Consider the following 23,324-nt stretch of genomic DNA (forward strand, 5'->3'; position numbering starts at 1 on the left):
TTAGTTTTCATGATGTCTTGGTATTTATTCTGTTCGAACTCTGTTGGTAGGGTAATTTCCTCGTACGATAAGGGGTTATTATCGCGCAGAATGGTGTTGGTCATGGTGGCCGGTTTCTTTGCCTGCTTTTCACTGTGATTGATTGCAATTTCTGTTAAGTGATGCTTCTAGGAGGACGTTTTGCCATGCTATACTTGGTCGTGTTCGTCGAGGTTTGTAGCGGCTGGGGCGAGGAAGAGTGTCATATCCTTGGGGGCTATTCTAGCATTTAGGTACACTTGCAACGTGGATTTATGCATTTCATGTCCGATTCGTTTATCAGCGAGTTTTCTTACTTTGAAAAAGTGGCACTGTAACCGGGAAGCGAAGAAGTGGACTTACAGCTTGGAGGTCAATCTTCTTTTGGGCGCGGGGATGGCATTGCTGGAGTCCGCAGGTTGTAGGTGTGTCCTGCAGGCCTTCGTCGTTGCAGGGAAGATCCGGTGGCCGAGCTCCCGGCGGGCGTTGGGTGCAGTATGTCCTTGTTGGGTGGCAGTTCTTGCGTTGATGTCCGCAGTAGAGGGACGCGGCTCTGTTGTTCCGCAGGCTTTCTTTTTCTATTTCTTCCTCTCTCGTTTTTTGTACAAGACTGTATAAATGTGAGCGCAAGCAACATGTACCCTTATTCCTGATGAAGGCCAGACTCTGGCCGAAACTGTCGAAATAAACACTTCCGTGGTTACTGTTTTGACGGAGGATCCACTTCACTGTTTGCAACGCTACGGCCACTTTTGCCACCATACCTGCCTATATATATATATGTATATGACTTGCAACACAGGAGCGCGGGACTTATTCATGAGCTAAACGACTGCGCATGGCTTCAGCTTGCTTTCCTTTGCACAGATAAATGAAATTTTCTTATTTTGTACCATCTCCAAGTGTGATGACAGCATTTATTTTCAAATATAAATGCTAGTGGAAACCAGGGTCATCTTGGAGTTCGCGAGGCCACGCGCTCCCGTGTTGCAAGTCATATTGAGCGCGACTGTAATCTCAACATGATCAGGCAGCAGGCGCTCCCTTCTAACAGAGACAACCCCCCCCCCCCCCCGGCCACTGAAAAGGCACGCTCGCTTGGAACAGAAGTGGCTGGTATAGGGAAGTACATGGGGCAAAGCTTTGCCAGACTGGGGTATCTGAAGGTGCCTACAGTCCGCCATTAGTCACATGGGTCACTGTCTTTCTTCACAAGTGGTCCCGCATAGTGAACGAGTGGTAGTGCGGCACGTTACGGCCGCATAATATAGAAAATGTACGGTTACATGATCGCCAACAGCGCTGCACGTCGGAGATGCACCAGCAATGAATGATCCGTATTGGGGCGCTCGTCGCAGGCAGATATCGTGCCTCCGTGTACTTACGATGTTTATCGCTCCTCTCGGCAACGTTTTTTAGCTATACGAACGCAGCACAAATGTGGAAGACGAGTTATTTTATGCATGATAATCAAATCGCATATTCGAATTTTTCGAATATTCGAAGTTATCGAATATTCGAAACTCTTCGCATACACGATTTTCGAATCGAATACGAATATTTCGAATGTAATATTCGACGAATATTCGAAACTTTCGAATATTCGCACGCCCCTAGTTTTTTTCCTTACACTTTTCAGCTCTGATTTTGTTTTCTCATGAAGTCTTTGTAGGCTCTTATACTTGCGCGTCAGGTCAACGTTTCTTTTTCGAAGTTCTGCGTTCTCTCGACGAATCAGTGACGTAGTTTCAGCTGCACTGCTTCCAATTGTAAAGAGGTATGCTGATAGCGTTTCTCCACCTTCACACTCAGGCCCATTTTGGAGTGTTGAAGTGCCATTTTCAGGACAGGGGGTCACACATGGCACAAAGCTACGAGAAGTTTGAATGCAAGAGATCTGGGCTGCATTCTCAACAGCAGTATCATCCACATGAAAATGCTGATGCATAGAGACTAACGATTCTTGTGCGTGCCAGGACTGCTCAGCCCTGCCAATTCGAACTTATCGAGAGGACGAGATGGGACCGGAGGTTTATCTAATGCACATGGAACATTTCTGGAATCATTTCCTGGCGCATTTGCATGATCAAAAACAGGTTCACTCATCAGTGCAATTGGGAATGGTGCACAATGAATACTTAAGTGACGAGTGTTGCCCATGTCACCTACAATATCATTCAAAAGTATTTGTGACGAGTGAGCAGGCACCAATTCACAAGCAGAACTAGCATTACCAGAACCGTCAGTGTTACTCGGGATGTCACCAGAATGTAGACTTGGCAGAGGAGTGTCCACATCTGCAAAGGCACAGCTTTGCTGCACACCACTGCTTGCTTCAGAAGTCGCATTCGGCACTGGAGCCACCTCTGATGCCTGAACACTGGTTGTCCTGGGTTGTACGCTGCCGACTCTGTCACATGAGACATCTGGACGCCGACGCGACACGGTTGATACAGCATCCCGCTTCGTTGGGGGCAATCTGTGCTTTGTAAAAACTGAAAGAGTTAACAAATGCACTCTAGCATTATTACTTAAAACTAAAGAGGCGACATGTCAGGTTTCAGACTCACTATTGGCAGAAGTTAGCCATTATTAAGTTTGTCAAAAAATACGTACCTTAAAGCCAGTGTTCGAGTGTGATATTTTGACAAAGCTCGAAGAAAGCCAAATGTGTGGTTTACAAGCATTTTCCGCATGTATGAGGGTCATTCCATGCCAAATGTCCCAGACGTGGCGCTCGCACATCGCGGATTTTACTGATAAAATTTGTGCCTTTTTCCTGTGCCACATGGACTACTGTGGCGAAACAGTTTTGCTCGAAAATATTTGGACGATCGTGGCGCCCCTCGAAGTTCGCTTGTATTTGTTAAACTGTGCCTAATATAAAGTTTTTATAAAATATATTTTGGTGCGTTCAGCTTGGAAACAACGCGTGCGCTCCCTTACAAAAATCCCATATATGGACTTATATAAAAAAAGCCATATATGGGTATATTAAAAATTGGGCAGATATGGACTTATATGGCCATATAAGGCCAGATATGGCCATATAAGTCAATATCTGCCCAATTTTTAATATACCCATATATGGGCTCTCATATATGGCCTTATATGGCCATATAAGTCCATATCTGCCCAATTTTTAATATACCCATATATGGGCTCTCATATATGGCCTTATATGGCCATATAAGTTTATATCTGCCCAATTTTTAATATACCCATATATGGGCTCTCATATATGGTCATATCTGGCCAATCTTTTATATGTCCATATATGTGTGTATATATATATATATATACACATGAGTATTTACATACATTTTACATACATGAAAACAGACCGATAGTTTTTACATGGTGTCTCTCTGAGGGAATTAAAGTAAATTGGCATCATAAGTTTTAGGTGTGTGTACATGTGTATATATATATATATATATATATATATATATATTGCATATTTATATACAGGGTATGTTAAGAAATATTTACTGAAACGTACACCTTCCATTCCTTACACAGGTGACACACACGCTGATTTTTGCCTGCGAATTTTGCTGACTTTCATCATACAGCAAAAATTACTAGTGCACTTTCTGGTAATCTCGTGGCAGCAATGGGCATCACAGGAAGAACGATTTGCCGATTTTGAAAACACCACATATATTATATGCACTTGTCTGTGTTTCTTCCTGGTCCCTCGTCCTTTTTTGCGCTGTTAGTAACATTAAAAATAATATTATATGCATTTTATAGTATTGCATGGGTGCACTAAACTGATAAATTTATTTCAGGAGCATGCAGTTGAGTGCAAGTAGGCTACTGGCATAACTACTTGAAAAAGAAAATACTTCTAATCAATTTCATGAACATTTATGAATACACCGCAGTGCTTACAGTTAACTGTATTGAGTTTCTCACCCCATCCAGTGCATTTCGGGAAGTAGGTGACTATCAATGATTACAAATGCTGCCACTATGTTCTCTGCTTTCGAGCAGCATCAATATGTGAAAATGAATCATAAAGATGCCTGGACACATCCAAAGGCATCAAGAAAATTTTGTTATTTTTGTCAGAGATCTCAGAGCTGATCTGCATGTGCATTTTACATATATATATGCATGCATATATAGAGCAGACAGAATAGACATGCAGCTGCACCATATACTGAACTGAACACAAATACCAGATCGACCTTCACTTTATTTAGGGCTTCTTGCTGCGCTCACTCCGGAGCTCGCTGAGCTTTGTTCCCACTGACAGCAGGACATTTTTCTCATTATACTCCAGTCCCTTCCGCACTGCAAAGGCCTTTGTGTATGCTGTAAAATGCAAAAATAATAAAGGCAAGCATAAAAGTGCTGCTCATATTCACAACTAAGAATGAATACTAGCTCCCCGCAGGGGCGTCTGCGCAAGCAGGCGTTTGGTGTGTAGCGACACCACGGACCCGAGCTAACGGGGGGGTTTCGACCCCCTCCCACGCCTAGCCGTGCGTGGCATTGCCGTGTCCGGGGAAAAGGGGATCCTGGGGGTTGAGCCGACGCCGGGTGATTGGACCTTTAAGGCCCCCCGGCTGAGGCAACACACCCCTTTGGCCTCGGCTTCACGTAGACGGCACCCCTGGGCTGACCCACCCAGGGGAAATCGGCAGTCGCCTCTTCCTGTCTCTCTCTCCCCTTATCTTCGTCTTTACCTCTCACTTTTAATCTTTCCTGTCCTCTGCTCTCTTCCATTTTCTTCCACTTTTCCTGGCGGCAAGGGTTAACCTTGTGTGGCTATCCTACCTAGGGTAAACCATATTTGGTTATAGGAACGGCACACTACTGGCGTTGCGCAGACTTGTTCACACGTTCTGCGACGTCCCCTTGTTGGGCTCCGTGGTGGGTGGTAGGCGCCGTTTCCGAACAGATTACTTTTTTATGGGAACGTTCAACCCTTCTTCAACCGATCGTGCCCCGAAAAGGGTACGCACCGACGCAACATCACTCTTCTGTCCCAAAAGCAAAGAAACATTCCCGAAATTTCATGTGATTCACTGTGAGCAACCAACGACAAAAGCTAGAGCGATTTCACCATTCCTAGTGGCCAAGAGCCTAAAAGAGACGATTGGAGCCGGTTACAAAGCCACAAAGATGGCAAGTGGGGATCTGCTGCTCGAACTAAAAGACAAAGAACAGTTCAACAAACTCGCACACCTAGTAGCTTTTGGTAACATACCTGTATCTGTAAGTCCACACCGAACGATGAACACAGTGAAAGGCGTAGTCTCGGACGAAGACTTGATGACATTGAGCGAAGATGAACTCCTCGACGGATGGAGGGACCAAGGTGTAATTCTTGTTCAACGAATCAAAATCAGACGGAACAACAGCGAAATCGCAACGAAGCATCTAATAATTACCTTCAGTTCAACCATACTACCCGAGACTCTTGAAACCGGCTATGTGAAACTTCATGTCCGACCCTATATCCCTAACCCGAGGCGTTGCTTCAAGTGCCAGAGATTTGGCCATGGATCACAGAGCTGCCGAGGGCAGCTTATTTGCGCTAAGTGTGGCACCACCGGCCACAGTACTGACGACTGCAGGAATGATGAGGTCCATTGTGCAAACTGCGAGGGCAGTCACCCAGCATACTCCAGAGCCTGCCCGGCCTGGAAGAAAGAAAAGGAAATAATCACTGTAAAGGTAAAGGAGAATATATCATTCCGCGAAGCAAGACAACGGATTGCATCGTCATTCCCACTGAAAACATCCTTTGCCGAAGTGGTGCATCGAGGGGCGGCACCACTAAGGCCCTTGGCAGTTGCCCGGACTACGCCTAGCGTGCCGAGGCTAACGCCACTCGCCCCTACGGCGGGAGCAGCCAGCGCTGCCCTGCCCACTGTCACTCAGCCCGCACCAGTGGCCTCCACAAGCTCTGGCAGCAGCCAGGGCAATGACGAGGCCAAGGGGGTTCCATCGGCCTCCGGCTTGGTGGGGGCAAAGACTTCGTCTACCGCGGCGAAGTCTACACTACGCAAACACCGCTCGGTAGAGCGACTGTCTGTCGCCTCGCAAGAGACGATGGACACTACTGGTCCACCGGCGCAAGCTGCGCCGAAGGAGCGGCGAGCATCCCTCGACCGCTCCAGAAAAGACAAAACCATAATTACAGGGCCTGGCAAAGGCTCTGTAAAATAAGTGACCCTCCTTCCTTTGCGACACACAGCACACGTACACTACCAACATGGACACAATAATACAGTGGAACGTCCGAGGACTATTACACAACATAGACGACATACATGAACTTTTCAGTAAATTGTGTCCAAAAGTGCTGTGTGTACAGGAGACACACTTACATTCCAGACACACAAATTTTCTCCGGCAGTATGTTGTTTTCCGGAAAGACCGCGAGGATGCGCTCGCATCATCTGGCGGTGTAGCAATCATACTAGACCGAAACGTAGCATGCCAGCACTTTCCTCTCCGAACGGCACTGGAGGCAGTGGCCGTTCGAGCTATACTCGCAAACAAACTTATAACTATCTGTTCTGTATATATACCCCCACACTACCAGCTACACAAACATGAATTCCAGTCATTTATAGACGAGTTGCCCGAACCTTACCTCGTCCTTGGTGATTTCAATGCTCACAGCAGCCTGTGGGGCGACTCTCGCACCGACGCGCGAGGCCGCCTCATTGAGAATTTCCTCTTTCTACAGGCGCATGCTTACTCAACAAAAAAGAGCCCACGTTTTTTAGCCTCGCTAATAAGTCGTACTCAGCCATCGATCTTAGCATCATCTCTCCATCGCTTTTACTTGATTTTAACTGGGAAGTGGTTAAAAACCCTTACGGGAGTGACCACTTCCCCATACTCCTCAAAACACAAAAACAAAACGAATCTCCGCCCCAAGCTCCTCGGTGGAAGCTTGACAAAGCCAATTGGGAGGAGTTCCACAAACTTACTAAGATTTCGTGGGCAGAGATTTCTTCTTTTAGTATTGACGCTGCCGTTGAGTATTTAACCGCTTTTATCATCAACGCTGCTTTTGAATGCATACCAGAAATAACTAGGGGGACCGGCAAACGTCGTGTTCCCTGGTGGAACGACGAGTGCCGCCAAGCTCGGAGAAAACAGAATAAAGCGTGGGGACATCTGCGCGATTCCCCCACAGCAGAAAACCTTATTAATTTTAAACAGGTGAAATCGGAGGGCCGGAGAACCCGCCGGCAGGCTAGAAGGGACAGCTGGCAGAAGTTTATTTCGGGCATAAATTCCTACAGACATGAGGCTAAGGTCTGGAATGGTGTGAAAAAAGTAAGTGGTCAACCAGCATATCCGTTGCCCTTAGTAGACACCCAAGGGCAAAGCCTGGAGAACCAAGCCGACTCTCTGGGAGCCCACTTCGAATTAGTGTCTAGTTCTACGCATTATTCCGAAACTTTCCAAAGGCACAAAACAAGGTTGGAGCGAGAGAGGTTGGAAAGGAAATCTACACAAAATGAGGCATACAATGCACCGTTCTGCCTAGCAGAACTACAGTCAGCACTGAACTGTTGCAACAAGTCTGCCCCTGGTTCCGATCGTATTGTATACGAAATGTTATTGCACTTTTCCCACGAAACACAGAAAACACTTCTTTCCCTCTACAATGCCATATGGTATTCCGGTGAGATCCCCACTTCCTGGAAAGAGGCTATCGTGATACCTATTCTTAAACAGGGCAAAGATCCATCCTCTGTCAGTAGTTACAGACCCATCGCGCTAACAAGTTGCCTATGTAAAGTCTTCGAAAAAATGATAAACTGCCGGTTAATACATTTCCTCGAAACGAATAAATTACTAGACCCATACCAGTGCGGATTTCGAGAGGGTCGATGCACAACCGACCACTTAATCCGCATTGAGTCACAGATTCGCGAAGCATTTGTCCACAAGCAATTTTTCCTCTCGGTATTCCTTGACATGGAAAAAGCATACGACACAACATGGCGCTTTGGAATACTGAGAGACCTCTCACACTTAGGAGTGCGAGGTAGGATGTTCACCATAGTCGAAAGTTATCTATCCAATCGCACATTCCGTGTTCGAGTGGGCAATGTTTTCTCCCGACCATTTGTTCAGGAAACTGGTGTACCACAGGGTGGTGTGCTGAGTTGCACCCTTTTTATAATAAAAATGAACTCCTTACGTCTCTGCATCCCACATAACATATTCTATTCCACATATGTGGATGATGTCCAGATCGGCGTTAGGTCTTGCAATCTTGCTATGTGTGAGCGGCATGTTCAGCTCTGTCTGAACAAGGTGTCTAAATGGGCAGACGAAAACGGGTTCAGGTTAAGTCCACAAAAAAGCACCTGTGTTCTCTTTTCCAGAAAGAGAGGCCTCCACCCGAATCCCGAAATTGTCTTGTATGGCCAGCGGTTACCAGTAGAGGCGGAACATAAATTTCTAGGCCTAATTCTGGACTCCAAACTCACCTTCATATCACACATCAAGCATATAAAAAACAAGTGCATGAAAACAATGAACATATTAAAAGTACTGTCACGCACGGCATGGGGCAGTGACAGGAAGTGCCTGATCAATCTATACAGAAGTCTCATTCGCACGCGCCTAGATTACGCGGCCGTTGTTTATCAGTCTGCGACACCAAGCGCCCTGAAGATGCTTGACCCTGTTCACCATCTAGGTATTCGCCTTTCTACAGGGTGCGTTTCGAACCAGCCCCGTAGAAAGCCTCTACGTTGAGTGCAACGAGTGGTCGCTCCACCTGCAGAGATCTTGCACGTCCTTTTTATATTACCTGAAAGTTGACGCTGACAACGAACACCCCGCACACTCTACCATCAATGATTTGTCGAGTTCTGCCCTGTTTAACAATCGTCCTGCGGTGAGACAGCCCTACTCACTGCGTGTGAGGGCCCTCGCTGAGGAAACGGGCGTGCCACTTCATGAACACAGTTTGATGGCTCCCGCTGCATATCTGCCGCCGTGGCAGTGGCAGCTCATAGACTGTGATGTTTCCTTTGTAGAAGTAACGAAACACGCACCTATTGCACATATACGTTTTCACTTTCTCGAACTGCAGCACAAGTACACCTGTCCTGAATTCTTTACTGATGCTTCAAAGTCTCATACTGGTGTGTCCTATGCAGCCGTTGGCCCATCCTTTTCCGAGTCCGGTATTCTGAATCCTAATTCAAGTATCTTCACCGCAGAAGCTTACGCGATACTTGTGGCCGTTAAACACATTAAGGAATTAAAACTAATACGTACAGTCATATACACGGATTCTCTGAGCGTCGTAAAAGCTTTAAAAACCCTGAAAAAACATAAAAATCCTGTCCTTGTGTCCCTCTACTCGCTATTATGTACGCTCTACACACTAAAACAACATGTTGTAGTGTGCTGGGTGCCAGGGCACCGCGAGATCGGGGGAAATGTCTTGGCGGACCAGCTAGCTGCCTCTGTCCACGAAAACGCTGCCACCAATACGTCCATAGCAGTACCTTCACTTGACCTGAAACCCTTCGTTAAAAGAAAGCTCAGAGACTACTGGCAGCGGTCGTGGGACAAGCAAACACAAAATAAACTTCATCTCATTAAGCCACATATCGCGCATTGGCCGCCACTGTCAAAGTCACGCCGCACAGATGTAACACTTACCAGGATGAAAATAGGACACACACACAGTACACATGCATACCTCCTGTCTGGTGGTGATCCACCCACTTGTGAGAATTGTGGTCAACCACTTACAGTCCTGCACATTCTCATTCAATGCAGTGAGTTAGATCCCATTAGAAAAAAGCACTTCCCATCACCCTACCGCGAGCAAATACCGCTTCATCCAACTATGTTCATCGGTAGGGAGCCGCTTTTCAAACTTGACTCATTGTTGTCGTTTATAAAAGATCTGAATAGTTTTCACGCGATATACCCAGGTAATCCGCAGAGCGACCTCTGAACAGAGGTCGCTGCTGCGGTAGCTACATTACCGAAAGCACCTGCCTCGCGGCCCTTGGACACAAGGGCATTGACGAGGCATTCGTGCTCATACCATGTGTTTATCCCTTTACTATCACGACCGTTTGCCACTGAATCTCACTGAACACATCTCATGTCATGTCCATGATTTTAATACTTCTACGTTTTACCCGCCTTTTTTAGCGCGCGGAATTTTAAGGCCCTTATACAGCCACTTCCCAAAATCATTGTTCACGTTTCTTGTTGCATGACCTGGCGCTCTTTGGCCATCAATTGGCCCTTGCGCCATTAAAAACCAGATATTATCATCATGAATACTAGCTGCTAGAGTCCGTGTGCAGCATTGCCACAGAATCTTTTCAATTACATTGATTTGTACATCTAACCCATATGCACCACACCCCCCTTGAAACTTATTTCTGCCATGGGCCACAGAGCGCAAAGTGACACTCATCCACACTTGGCCTACCCAGCCCCCCCCCCCCCCCTCACTGCAAACATTCCCAATTACGCCACCACACCTAATTACACACCATACTGGTACTGCACTTTCTCCATTCTTGTCTTCATTATCTGTTAATCGACTAAAATAGCTAAGCCCTTCAATAGACTTTTTCCTTTCGTGCAGTTTACAGGCTTAGCTTCATAAGTAGATCAATCACTAATAAAAAGTGGTCTATGCTTCTCATTACTGAAAATGTAATGGTATGTGGCACTGGTATGTTTGTATGCATCTGGAATATTAAAAACGTTGGCCACAGCAAAATAACTCACATAAAATAGCACAAAGTGCTCCCGAGTGCAGTGCAGGCCGTGGCTCTTCTGGTCGATGTGACCCTTTTGCCCTGTTCCCTTTTACAGAGCAGGTCACAAGGGCCTGCGGTGTAAATACCGCAGGCAGCAGTGCCCGCGCCACACCTGTTGCACTTTTGCAGAAGTGGTCCAGGCTGCACAACGTGTTCTTTTCAGTGAACACACCGCAGCCTGGGTCCAGCTCGACGACCTGCGAATAAAGAAAATAACATTAAAGGAACAAACAACTGAGCAGAATGTGTTATCCTTTTCGTGATCTCAGTACGATTACTATTTCTAAATAGTGTTTATAAGGTCAAAGAAGGGAATGTCACGAAGCCTAGCGGAAGAACCTTGAAGCTGGATTATGGAATCGTTCACTTTGCTGTACGTGGTCAGATACCTTCATGCGCACCACAATTAGCACTCGAAGTTGGAGTATTATATTATCTATCCCTGGTTTCTTCTGTGCTGCTTACGAGTTAAAAGGATTTGCATGTTAATAAGCGGCACTGCGTTCACTGCAACTAGTGAAAAATGTTGAGCTGCGGTACATGCGCATGGAGTCCACACAGCGCAGCAAACCCCCGCAAACAAGCACTAACCACTCCTGTACTCGCCTCCAACTGTTTGCAAAAACTGTTGCGTGCAGACGACTTGATAGTCGCCATAAATAGAGAAATCTTGATTAAAAATGTCTCACGGCGTTTTCCACATTATTCCGTGATTAGACACTCCGACCAGTAAGCTCTGCTGCACTAAAGAAAACAGGTTCCATCAGATCTGGTTGTCAGTCCCAGTAATAAAACTCAAGGTCAAACCCAACCCTAGCCTGTCGAATGCCCACCTTCTAACAGTTCGCTTTTTTCACTGATGGTAAGCAGAAGACCAGCATTATAACATATATATTCAAAGGACTTCACATCAAGAAGATCTCCGGAAAGGCCAGGATGCGCGTTTTCTCGGCGCTGAACAAACTAGCATGTTTATGCAAACTTGGTCAATCAAGACAATGCAATAAGTGAAAAGTGCAAGAACAATGCCACGAAATTCGCGGAGTGCTGCAGTGCCATTTTGTACAACATCCCACTGTCCTTAGGTCTTTTGCACACTGGGCAGATGGGGTGTTGCATCAATGACTGCAAAGATTGCAAACCAGATTTCACACGTAGCACCATACTGAAATAAAAGAACCACCTCACATGCAAAAACTTTCTTGCCCCTGAAATTCATCAGAGAGGCAGAGCTGCATGAGCGTCACATCTGTGATTTAATGGATAAAGAGCTCGCCCACCTTAGATAACTAATAGAGACTGATTTTCAAACTAAGTTTAAGGGTTGCACCTGTAACCTTCGCATTCGACCCTTCAGATGGCATGGTTGCATGTTCAGCCCCTGCCGACTACAAGTTGTTTTCGTACACTTTACTTTCTTCATATCTACATAATTATTATTACGATACACTTAAAACAGTACTATTAATATTCCCTATACCTTCCTAGGCTTTATTATTTACTGGTTTTCGTTAAGGTTCTATCAAACAAAAAGAAACAAGCCCTCAAAATTCCCTTCATTCATTTTGTCATCAGGACTGGCTGACCTGGTTCCTACTGGCTACCTGGGCAAGCTTGTTCTTGCTGTATCAATTGGCAGTATAAAATAACAAAAAGCAGTTTATAAAAAAAACAATATTCGACGGAAAACCGCAATGCGTGTTTGTGACTAAACAATCGCCACACAAAATGTGTAGTTGTAAATTAGTGAAAAGTGATGGCCACATAAAACAGGTCATACAGAAAACTAACCATGCTTTACAATAAATGCATTCAAAGCAGACGAACACCAATGTCACAAGTGCTTTTCTGAGAATTACCTATTATCTTGCATCCCAAATTGTCCTTAAGCTTAAAAAACCTAAAGTCTGGTTTGAACACAGCTTGTGCAGTGTAATGGTATAAGCAAACATACAAGACTTGGGAAAACGGCAACAGGAGTTCTTGACATAAATGCTTACCCCAGGATCACTCCACGAAAATAGCAGTTGCGAAGATGTGCCACCATTCAAAGAAGGTGGCTGACATGCTGCGAGTGGCACCCTTTCCCCAAGTGGCACACTTTCATCACCTGGCACACTCTCAGCAATGGGCACACCCTCAACAGCCGGCACACTCTCCACAACTGGCGAGGGCAACCTTTCTTGATTTGACACACTCCTAACCGATGCCTCAGGCAACAGCTGTGGAGAGTGTGACAGCTGCCGAGAGTTCTCCAGAGCACCAGACAAGGAAACCTGCACAGTGTTGGTCTCCCCGTTTGATGCTCCGGAGTGGTTCTTCTTTGGTGGGGCAGCCTGATCATCAATTAACTCCAGGCTCCTATCCCTGGAGACTGCTTTCAGGCCTTCTACAAGGCATTCAGCCTTTTTTAGGAAGCTGTCCAACCCTAAATAAATCAAGATAATGGACACCACATATTGAATTTACAAATTTAAACAAATAATTCATGTTAGCACAAAAAAGAAAGGACAATGCTTTTCTTTCCCACTCATGCTGTTGCCATTTAGAGTGTTTGACGTTATAATGCCGTTGGGACCCTTTAACAATTTTGTTGGGTCCCTAAAAGTGTAAATACATGTACCACAAAAATAATGAAATAAACTTCAAACTTCAAAAAAAAAACGAAACAGTCAGAGGTAAGCAGACGGCCTTTTTATCACTTATGTAAATACCTACCATGCGTTCTCACAATTAAACAAGTGGTGAGCCATAAAGTCGTGGCAGTCAAGTGAAATCTTGGCACAGCTACTTTCACACATAAATATTAATGTATGATTTCTTAATTAGACTTGTGACAGCCTTCAGATTACTTCCAGTATTATGTGTCAAATGCTTTTAGAAGAACTTCAGCAACCATGGGCAGAAAAAAAAGCACTTGGAACAATGTCATGACAACAGAAGACATAGAAGGTGCTAACAACTAGTGCAGACCATTTTTAATCTGTGTACACCAGGGGCATAGCCAGAAATTTTTTTCGGGGAACGGAGGGGGTTTAACTATATTTTATATATGTTCGTGCGTGCGTTTGTATGTGTGTGTGTGTATATACGCAAGCAAAATTGAAATTTTCAGGGGGGGGGGGGTTGAACCCCCCCCCCCCCCCCGGCTACGCCCCTGGTGTACATGCCAATATCTAACAGATGAGCAATCATTATGGACATCAGGAGACAAGATATTGCCTTCTTAAGTTGTATCCTATTATAACAATGCTTTATGACAGAGAGGAAAAAATGACAACCTTACAAAACTGAAGTAATGAACTTACTCTGGTACTTCTTCAACTGTGTTTTTAGTGCAGCATTTTCGGCCCTTAGAGATGCGAGTTCCTGTTGCTGCTTTGCCTTATTGTCATCGATCATGGTCAGAAGCTCCTCATCTCTCTGGCGCTTTCGGGACGCTTTCTGAAATATTTAACAGAAATGCATTTCATTCAGTTCACCTTTGCAGAGCATTTTATTTCACAATTCAAGAGCATCAGACTGGTCACCAACATATGGATACATATTTGTGGCAACAATTAGAGAATGCCCTTAAAGGGAAACCAAAGTGATGGTTTAGACTGATAAAGTCTACTCTGCAAAAACACTAATGTTGATGATAGGCATATTAATAGAGGAAAAAACCAAGATCACATTTTCACTTTTAAATTTTGCGCTGAAATATTCTTGCATGATGTCACAGATTATATCGTGAACATTTCCTATTTTGGCGGCATCAGCTCAATGAAATTTATTGAAACTTGGTATGTTAATGGCCCCCTCAGAGGACAATGTACTTATTTTTTACCAATTAAGAACTCTGTAGGTCCTAGTAAACGTTGTCAAAATCTATGACGTCATGGCGATTGGTGCGAGAATTGCAATGTGGCGTTGCAACCTGCATTTTATTTTTGCACGTTTTCTCGCTTACCAAGCATATTCTCGCTGCAAGTATGGTGATTTCGGTATTGTAGAAGAGTTTTGACTAATACAAGATAAATAATTTTCCCCTTTCACGTCCCTTTAAAGAGAAGCTGAAGTGGTTTTAGAATTCGGTAAAACTTTGCGGTTAAGAAGGATCGACATTATTGTTGAAAATGTTACCTTTTTCGCAGTTGTTGAAGCAGGAGCCGTGTAATACATGACAAAATTTTCTTTTGCTCCGCCCATGCAAATCGACTGAAACTACATCATCTTCGGTACCTTTGGCAGAGCCGGGCTGACCCCCAATGGAAGGTCACCACCCCTCACTAATCTGAACTGTGAGCGCTGTTTAAGTACCAGAAGCTCAAGTAATAAACAAACACTGAAAATTCTTCAGTTGAATTACAATACCCACAAACAGCCAAGCGCAATGTGAACAAGCGTACCTCGTATTTTATACAGTGGCCTTTGTGACTAGCTCCGTCTCCACACCATCGCTGGAGATGATTGCAGAGACCACAATTAAACAATGCTACTGTTGCAGATGACGTGGCATACCGAACATCATGTCACTATGTTCGCTCAGCATTTCGAGAAGGCCTGCGCCTGCAGCCGCATTTTTTTGGCAAAAACGCTATTAGCATTCACTTTTGAGAACTTTCACATCTACCTTCGAATTGAGAAAAAAGCAAAGTATGATTTCCCACTCCAAAGTCATTTTTCTTAAAAAGCATTTCAGCTTCCTTTTAAATGAGGGCCAGCTTGTCATGTTAATTGTTGACCTGCTTGTATTTCGTTACTAAGTGACTATCCTTCTTGTATTTCGTTACTAATTGCTCTGCTTTTCTCCTCCTTTGAATAGGTTTTTTGCGTATGTCAAAGTGACCCCTATATTACAACATTTGCTTTGTGAACATGGTTTGTTCTCATTTACATTTTACTTTTGACCACTGCTTATGGCTACTGCATTCAACCAGGGTTGTCTTTCGACACAGGCTCAAAAAATGTGCAAAAAAGAATGAATTGAGTCAAATTACGAGGTTTTACATGCCAAATACACAACATGATGAGACACGCCATAATAGAAGGCTCCAGTGCAGCTTTAACGTGCAACTGAATCTAAAATACAGGCTTTTTTGCATTTTACCTCCATCAAAATATGATAACTGCAGCTGGGAATTAAAACCATATCCCTGAACTTAGTAGCATGACTTATCTGCTGAGCTACCATGGCATGCAAGGAAGAACATATGCAGCTGCTAAAGCACATTTACAAGCACATAAATAGTCCACCTGGTTGACATATTCCAGCATTTGGCATAACCAATTAACTAAAAAAAGACAAAAGACAAGGCAAAGACAACAGCAAGGACACGACGCTAAACTTTAACAAAGCATTTACCCGCAGAAAACAACATATTTTAATGGCCAGACAGGTTTCCGTCCAACTCTCGACGTCTTTTCAAAAACCATATAATTCACAGCACGTCAGCAAGATGCAGTGCGAAACATCAATTGAAATTTTACTCGCAGAAAAACATAATCCACAAGATGTGCACAAAGCTACACAACATGGAAAAAATGAATTAATAATGTCCTACTACAATTGCCACGAATCTTTTGAACTCTTTGCATGCTTACAGAGTCTTTTCGTGCCAAATCTAACCAAACACATTTTTTTCAAGGTATGCGCATTCTTTATTTCCAAGAGCCAGCGACAGAGCACTTCATGCCCATCACCCCCTTTTTTCATGCGCATTGCCTCAAAAATTTCCTGGTCTGATTTGCCCCATAACCGCCTGAGCATGAGCGCTGTGCAAATGCACTGTGCACATGCACTGTCGGCAATGGTCAGCCAGATGGCTAGCAGCCACTACAGCACTGGCAGCTGCCTGGTGTTCCCTCAAACGGTCATTCAAAAAACCACCCATTTGACCACTGTGCAACAGTGGCTTCTGCACAACAATCGAATCAAATGAACCACTGCAACAGAGCATTCCACGAAACGTGTGGCATGCTTTTTATCACAGGCTTGAGCACTTATCACAGCATTCACCATGCAGCACATACTAGTTTTTTTCAGCGTGATACTAACTACAGAAACACTGCACTTCAGTGCTGCCTTCTTGAGTCGGTGCGACACTGTACACGTCTGGGTAATTGGCCGCCAGTATCAAAATCACGCCACACAGAAGTAATACTTACAAGGCTAAGAACAGGACACACACACAGTACACACTCACCTTCTATCCGGTGGTGAACCACCCATGTGCGAGAAATGTGGTGAACCACTCACCGTGCTTCACATTTTAATTCAATGTACAGAATTAGACACACTACGAAGAAAACTTTTTACATTACCCTACCGACAACAATTACCATTACACCCAGCTATGTTCATCGGTAGGGAACCTGTTTGTAAACATCAGTCACTCTTCGCGTTTTTAAAAGTCCGCAGCTTTCACGTCACATACCCAGGCAGTCCGTAGCACGACCTCTGAAAAGAGGTTGGCGCTACGGGAGCTACATTAGAGAAAGCACCTGCCTCCCTGCCTTTGGCCTCAAAGGCCCTGAGGAGGTATTCGTGCTCACAACATACGCTCATTGTTTTATCGTCACAACCGCTTGTCATTCACTCTATATGCACATGTCTCACGTAATCTCATAATTTTACTACGTATATGTTTTACCCGCCTTTAGCGCGAGGAATTTTAGGCCCCTTTACAGCCACTTAACATAACCATTGTCCACTTTAGCTATCATGTCCTGGCGCTCTTTGGCCATCACCATGGCCCTTGCGCCAATAAACATAAATCATCATCAACATTCGCCGCAAAGCATGTGGTCGCCCTTGCAGCTGACACTCGTCACAGGCGGCGGCAAGATGCGAGATGTATGTCAGTTGCTCATAAGTGCTCGAAAGTCTTGTCGCGTTGACGTCAGGGCAGCGAGTAATGAATTCGCGTTACGATGTGAGCTTGCTTGGCGGGAACAATGGGAAGTATGGTCACGCCCGAGAGCAGCTTGTGGCTGGTACATTGTGCTACAGGGCCGTCTGCACAACTAGCATACACATACTAAAAGAAATAATGCACATTGTATACACTTTTTTTTCTGGGTATACGTGTTCTACAGACTGCCCTGTAGCACATTGTGCCAACGATACCATAAGCTGCTCTCGGGCGGCCATACTTTCCATTGGGCCCGCCAAGCAAGCTCACATTGTAACGCCAATTCATTACTCGCTGCCCTGACATCAGCGCTACAAGACATTCGAGCACTTACGAGCCACTGACATACATCTTGCATCTTGCCGCCGCCTGTGACGAGTGTCAGCTGCAAGGGCGACTATATGCTTTGCGGCGAAGTGCTAACAAAAAGAAATGCAGGGCGCGTTCGGAGGGCCAAATTCAAAATTTGGCCGGAACCGTGTTTGTCAATGGAATGCTCAACGCATTCAAGAATTAGGTTATGAGGGAGGGAATAAAAAAGATCTTTAACGTCAATAGAGAATGCCTGACAGCAATTGTCGGTGATAGTGTCGAAAAATTCTAAAACCTGGTTAGAGTTGGTCACGACAAAGGGGTCGTCTATCGATAAAACCTTAAGACTGCGCTGCAAAAATTTACGTTCTACATACATTATGTTTGAAAGGGTCCCACACCTGCAAAAGCAAGGCGTTTGCATTGGTTCTTGCATCGCCCCGATACTTAGCGACTTAGTTCTTGCTCATTCCTATCGTCAAATGAACGCTTTACTCACCGATAAGAAGGTTCTTAGCGTGTTCCGATACGTTGATGATTATTTAGTTGTTTTAAATTGTCACCCGCAGGACATTGAACAAAAAAGCAAAGTGCTGCTTGATTTGTTTTTAGGAGTTATGAGCCCACTTGGCCTAACGCATGAGCTCCCAGTAAACGGCCAAATTAGATTTCTAGATATTCGGTTTCGTTTCAATGTTGGCGTCTGCTGGTACTATGAACCGCGTGCTAACAAACCACTTCTGCCTTCCAAGTCCGCCCACCCCAAGCTCGTAAAACGAGCTATCGCCACGTCGTGCCTTAAGAACGCTCTTGGCAAATCCTGCCCTCACTGTGGTTCAGAAGCGTTCGAGCGTCAAGCTGGCAGACTGCTCAACGCTGGGTATCCCCAGCCCCTCCTCATTTCGGTTGCAGAGAGCCTGCTAAAGAAATTGCGCCATCGCCCGCAAAGTTGTAAAGCCAGCGCACCGCGCAGGCAGAAGGTGGCCGTGATACCTTATGTGCACAAGCTTTCTCACAACTTGAAAAAGGTGGCCCAGCGGTACGACGTGGAAGTGGTATTCACGGCACCACACAGGCTGTCTAAGCTCTGCAAAATGACCGATCCAGAATCAAGGAAGCAGCAGGTCTGTGGCACAAAGCACAGGCGGCCCTTTGTTGAATGCGCAGAAGGGGTGGTTTACAAAATCCCTTTGAAGTGCGGAAAAGTGTACGTGGGCCAAACCGTGAGATGCGTAAACCATAGGCTAAGGGAGCATGCGAACAATGTCAAAAATGCGCGAGACGGAAAGGATGTTGAAGGTTTCCTAACCAGTCATTGTATGACGGGTCAGGATTGCGCACCCGAGCTACATAACACTTCCGTCATTAAGAGCAAAACGCGAATCACCCGAGAAATCGTGGAAGCACAACGCATTTCCTATCTGGGGGAGAGTTGCGTAAGCGTACCACATCTGCTACTATAACTGATAAAGAGTTGGCGTCCCTACGCATGTGTAGTGAATGACGTCTGCGTCGGACAGCATAAATATATGTGAAACTTTTCCAATAAAGGTTCGTGTTCCGTCCGTTGTGTGTTTTTTGCGCTGCAGTGTGCCAGAATTAAGTACTAACAAGCCCAACTCGACACTTTAATCAAGGTGGTACTGAATGTCGTCGCAACTACGCTCTTTGACAATTAACTCCGCTTTCCGGCATGAAGATAGCCGCAGTTCATCAATCTGTAGATATTAAATACTTCGCCCCTTTGCAAATAATTGAATACGGATTCCCTGTACAAAGGACTTCTGTTTTTCCATTAAGTTCAATTGTCTCTATGTTCTGGTTTAAATGTTCATTAGTGTACTTTTCTTAACTACTGCTGATATTTACATCCTAGTTAATTTGAAGGTGTGTGCCACTGTGACCAAAGCAATCCTGTAAATAGTGTGCAAATATCTGGCCTTCTATAAATTATAAGATTATGGGATACACTTTCTAAAATACCTGGTATACTTTACAAAACTAGCACTGACAAAAAAAAGGCATCCGAAGGTCGCGGGATCGAATCCCGGCCGCGGCGGCTGCATTTTCGATGGAGGCGAAAATGTTTGAGGCCCGTGCACTTAGATTTAGGTGCACGTTAAAGAACCCCAGGTGGTCGAAATTTCCGGAGCCCTCCACTATGGCGTCTCTCATAACCATATCATGGTACTGGGATGTTAAACCCCAGATATTATTATTATTATGACAAGAAAAAGTAGCTTCCTACTCGTGCGTGCGCACGCGCGCGCGCGTGTGTGGTGTGTGTGTGTGTGTGTGTGTGTGTGTGTGTGTGTGTGTGTGTGTGTGTGTGTGTGTGTGTGTGTGTGTGTGTGTGTGTGTGTGTGAGAACCAAACTTTCACTGTCGCTGCCGCTGTTCTGTTTTTTTTTTTCAACTATCAATGCACACAAACTTGACACAGTTTTTCTGCTACAATCACACAGCTGCAGGTCTCCAACTCCAAAAATATTAACCCCACCATAGTTAAGCAATTGGCAATCATATCAACAGAGACCTGGCGCTGTTTGGCCAATAATTGCCCTTGCGCCATAAAGCATCACATATCATCAATCATATTTCCGCAGTTGTAATGCAAAACTGAGGATGTGAAACAATTTATTTAATGAATGTGATTACTAAAATGGTCATAGTGCATTGATTACTGGAGACATGTTCGTCTAATAAATTGTAGCATACAAAATTAAACTGTTAAAGAGCCTATTCGTGAGGACCAGTTTATCAGTCCACTTCGTTCAATCAATGTAAACTATTGAGCCTAAACCTATACAACTAGAGATGAATTGATGGCATCAAAACGCGTGGAAGCAGTTCCGCAGACGTGCGTAGCAGCGTCTATGGCACTGCTTACACGCGTTTATATACGTAAATCATCGCTTTCGTCGATCTCTAACAACGACAAGCTAATCTTGATCAATCATGCTCTCTCGCGCGCGTGCGACGTGTTGCAGGCGATCAACTAAATTTACGGAGAAATAAGAACTGAGGTTGAAGAGCGCTTTTGCGCACACCGGTCATTTCCGACCCGAAGCACAGCGTCGATCTTGTTGACAAAAAAGTTCGCATCGGTACTTTCTTTTTCTTCGTTCATGTAACTGATAAATTCGATTAAAATTTGTATTACCTTGTTCCCGGCATTGCCACGGCTTTCTTGTTGCCTGAACAGCGGCCGAAGCATTGAGAACTCATCGCAGAGCGAAGATAAAAAAAAAACAGCAGCTAGCACCTGAAAGGCTGCGGTATGCGACTGGTTTAGTTTTCGCGCCCACCAAAACATGGCGAATCGAGCTTATGGGCTTGTCGACAGATGGCGCTGTACATTTTTAATATCAGAAAGGCTCATATCATATCAGAAAGGAAAGGTGGGGGTCAGTGGCGTAGCCGGGGGGGGGGGGGTCACGCCGGGCCCGTGCCCCCCCCCCTAATTTTTTCTTTTGGCCATGGCATACAGAGCACAAAATGACACTCGACCACATCTCCCTGCACTGCTTCAGATCATGGAGGTGCCTCCCCAGAAAAAAATTACTGCCTACGCCCCTGGTGGGGGTGTAGGAATGCTAATTCACCGCGGAGCCAAGTGGGATAGAGTGAAACAGACGTGTACTGAGAACCTCTGGGTTTTGTGCACAGTAGGTGGAAAGGAAACGTGGCTAGGGGTAGCCTACTTGTGGACGGGGGATAACTGCAGAGAAGAGAATCGGGAGATAGTAGATTGCATAAGTGCGGATATTAAGCAATGTGGTAACGGGGCCGAAATCATCCTAATAGGGGACATGAATGCCCATATACATGACCTTCACGGATATTCAAACATCAACGGGAAGTTATTGTTGGATCTCTGCGAGCAACATAGTCTTGAGATAACACGGGGCCTAAATGTGATGGGCAGATCACGTGGGAAGTCGGAAACAAGCAATCGAGTATTGATTATTGTCTCATGTCTGAAGGAATTCATCACAAACTGGGGGAAACGAGAATAGACCAGGAAGGGATTAAAAGCTTGGGTAGTGATCATAAACGCATATTATCACAGATGCGATATAATACTGAAAATGAGAGCATAGAATCAAGGTCTGGTAGCTCGCATTTAAATGATAAACAAATAACAAATATAGCCGCAAGAGTCGAGGAAGAAGTAGGCAAGATACCATGCAAGGACTGGGAGGGAGTATAAGGAGCTGTTACATCTAATGACGAAGGCGATCGGGAAAGAAAAGAAAACTATTTGCTGGAAAGGAAAGAGGAAGCCGAAAAGTTGATGGAACAAGGACATCCGTTAAGCGATAGAGAAGCGACGTGAAGCATCATGGGAGCATAGACAGACAAAAGAAGGAGATGCGGCCGCAGGACGAAGTCAACAATATATGAGAAATATATTTAGAAAAAAATGGTCGAGGCAAAAATTAAAGGCGAAAGTGAAAGCTGGGTGACAGAGATTCATGAAAAAAAGAAGGCCGCGCCAAGGGTATTTTGGAGTCGCATAAAGCGCTAGGTGGAAAGTCTGTCACAATGTAGCAACATATTGTAGATGACGGAAGAAATCAATCGGAAGGGTACGAAGTGCTAGGTTACATCCGATAGGTAACAGCCGATTCGTTTTAAAAGATCGTACAGGGGATTTCCCCAGTGAGTAAAAGTATGACGGAGAGCGCAACCGAGGAAGAGATAGTATTTGAGAATTTCAACTAGAAAAAGGCCGAAGAAAAATTCCAAAGCGCACTGCCCCGCGTTTAGATGGGGTTCCCGTCAGCCTCATTAACGAACTAGCACATAACACTAATGAAACACTGTTGAAAGCCGTAGAAAATGCTTACAGGACAGGCAAATACCGGACAGTTGGCGAAAAAGTAGAATGAACTTAATCTACAAAGGCAAGGGAGAAAACGATAACATTCGCTCGTATAGACCGCTAATCATGCCATCGGTACTATACAGGCTGGCGATACGGGCAGTAAAAATAAATATAGAAACGTGTGCAGAACATAACGATATTTTGGGAGAACTTCAGAATGGATTTCGAGTCGACAGGCGGTTAGACGATAACCTGTTTGTTCTCACTCAGTGTATAGAAATATCTAAAATAGAAAATAGGCCCTTGTACGTGGCTTTTCTAGACATCACCGAAGCGTACGACAACGTTTATCACGAACTTTTGTGGTATATATTGAAAGGAATGGGCATAGGTGACGACTGTATACAGCTTTTGAGGGAGATATACCGAGAAAATACAGTTTGCATAGAATGGGAAGGAATGAGTAGCAAAGAGA

At 44.8% G+C, this 23,324-nt stretch overlaps 1 long non-coding RNA gene across 1 annotated transcript; it reads right to left on the minus strand.

The window, feature by feature from the left end:
- Window positions 1-4,216: 4,216 nt before the first annotated feature.
- Window positions 4,217-14,249, minus strand: LOC125760148 (uncharacterized). Its single transcript, XR_007417794.1, has 3 exons — window positions 14,120-14,249; window positions 10,780-11,008; window positions 4,217-4,341 (listed from the first exon to the last, which is right to left on the minus strand). It is a non-coding gene; the product is annotated as an uncharacterized LOC125760148 (long non-coding RNA).
- Between the last annotated feature and the right edge of the window lie 9,075 nt (window positions 14,250-23,324).

The sequence above is a fragment of the Rhipicephalus sanguineus genome, chromosome 10 (genome assembly GCF_013339695.2).
Source record: "Rhipicephalus sanguineus isolate Rsan-2018 chromosome 10, BIME_Rsan_1.4, whole genome shotgun sequence".
In the NCBI taxonomy this organism is placed as follows: Eukaryota; Metazoa; Arthropoda; class Arachnida; order Ixodida; family Ixodidae; genus Rhipicephalus; species Rhipicephalus sanguineus.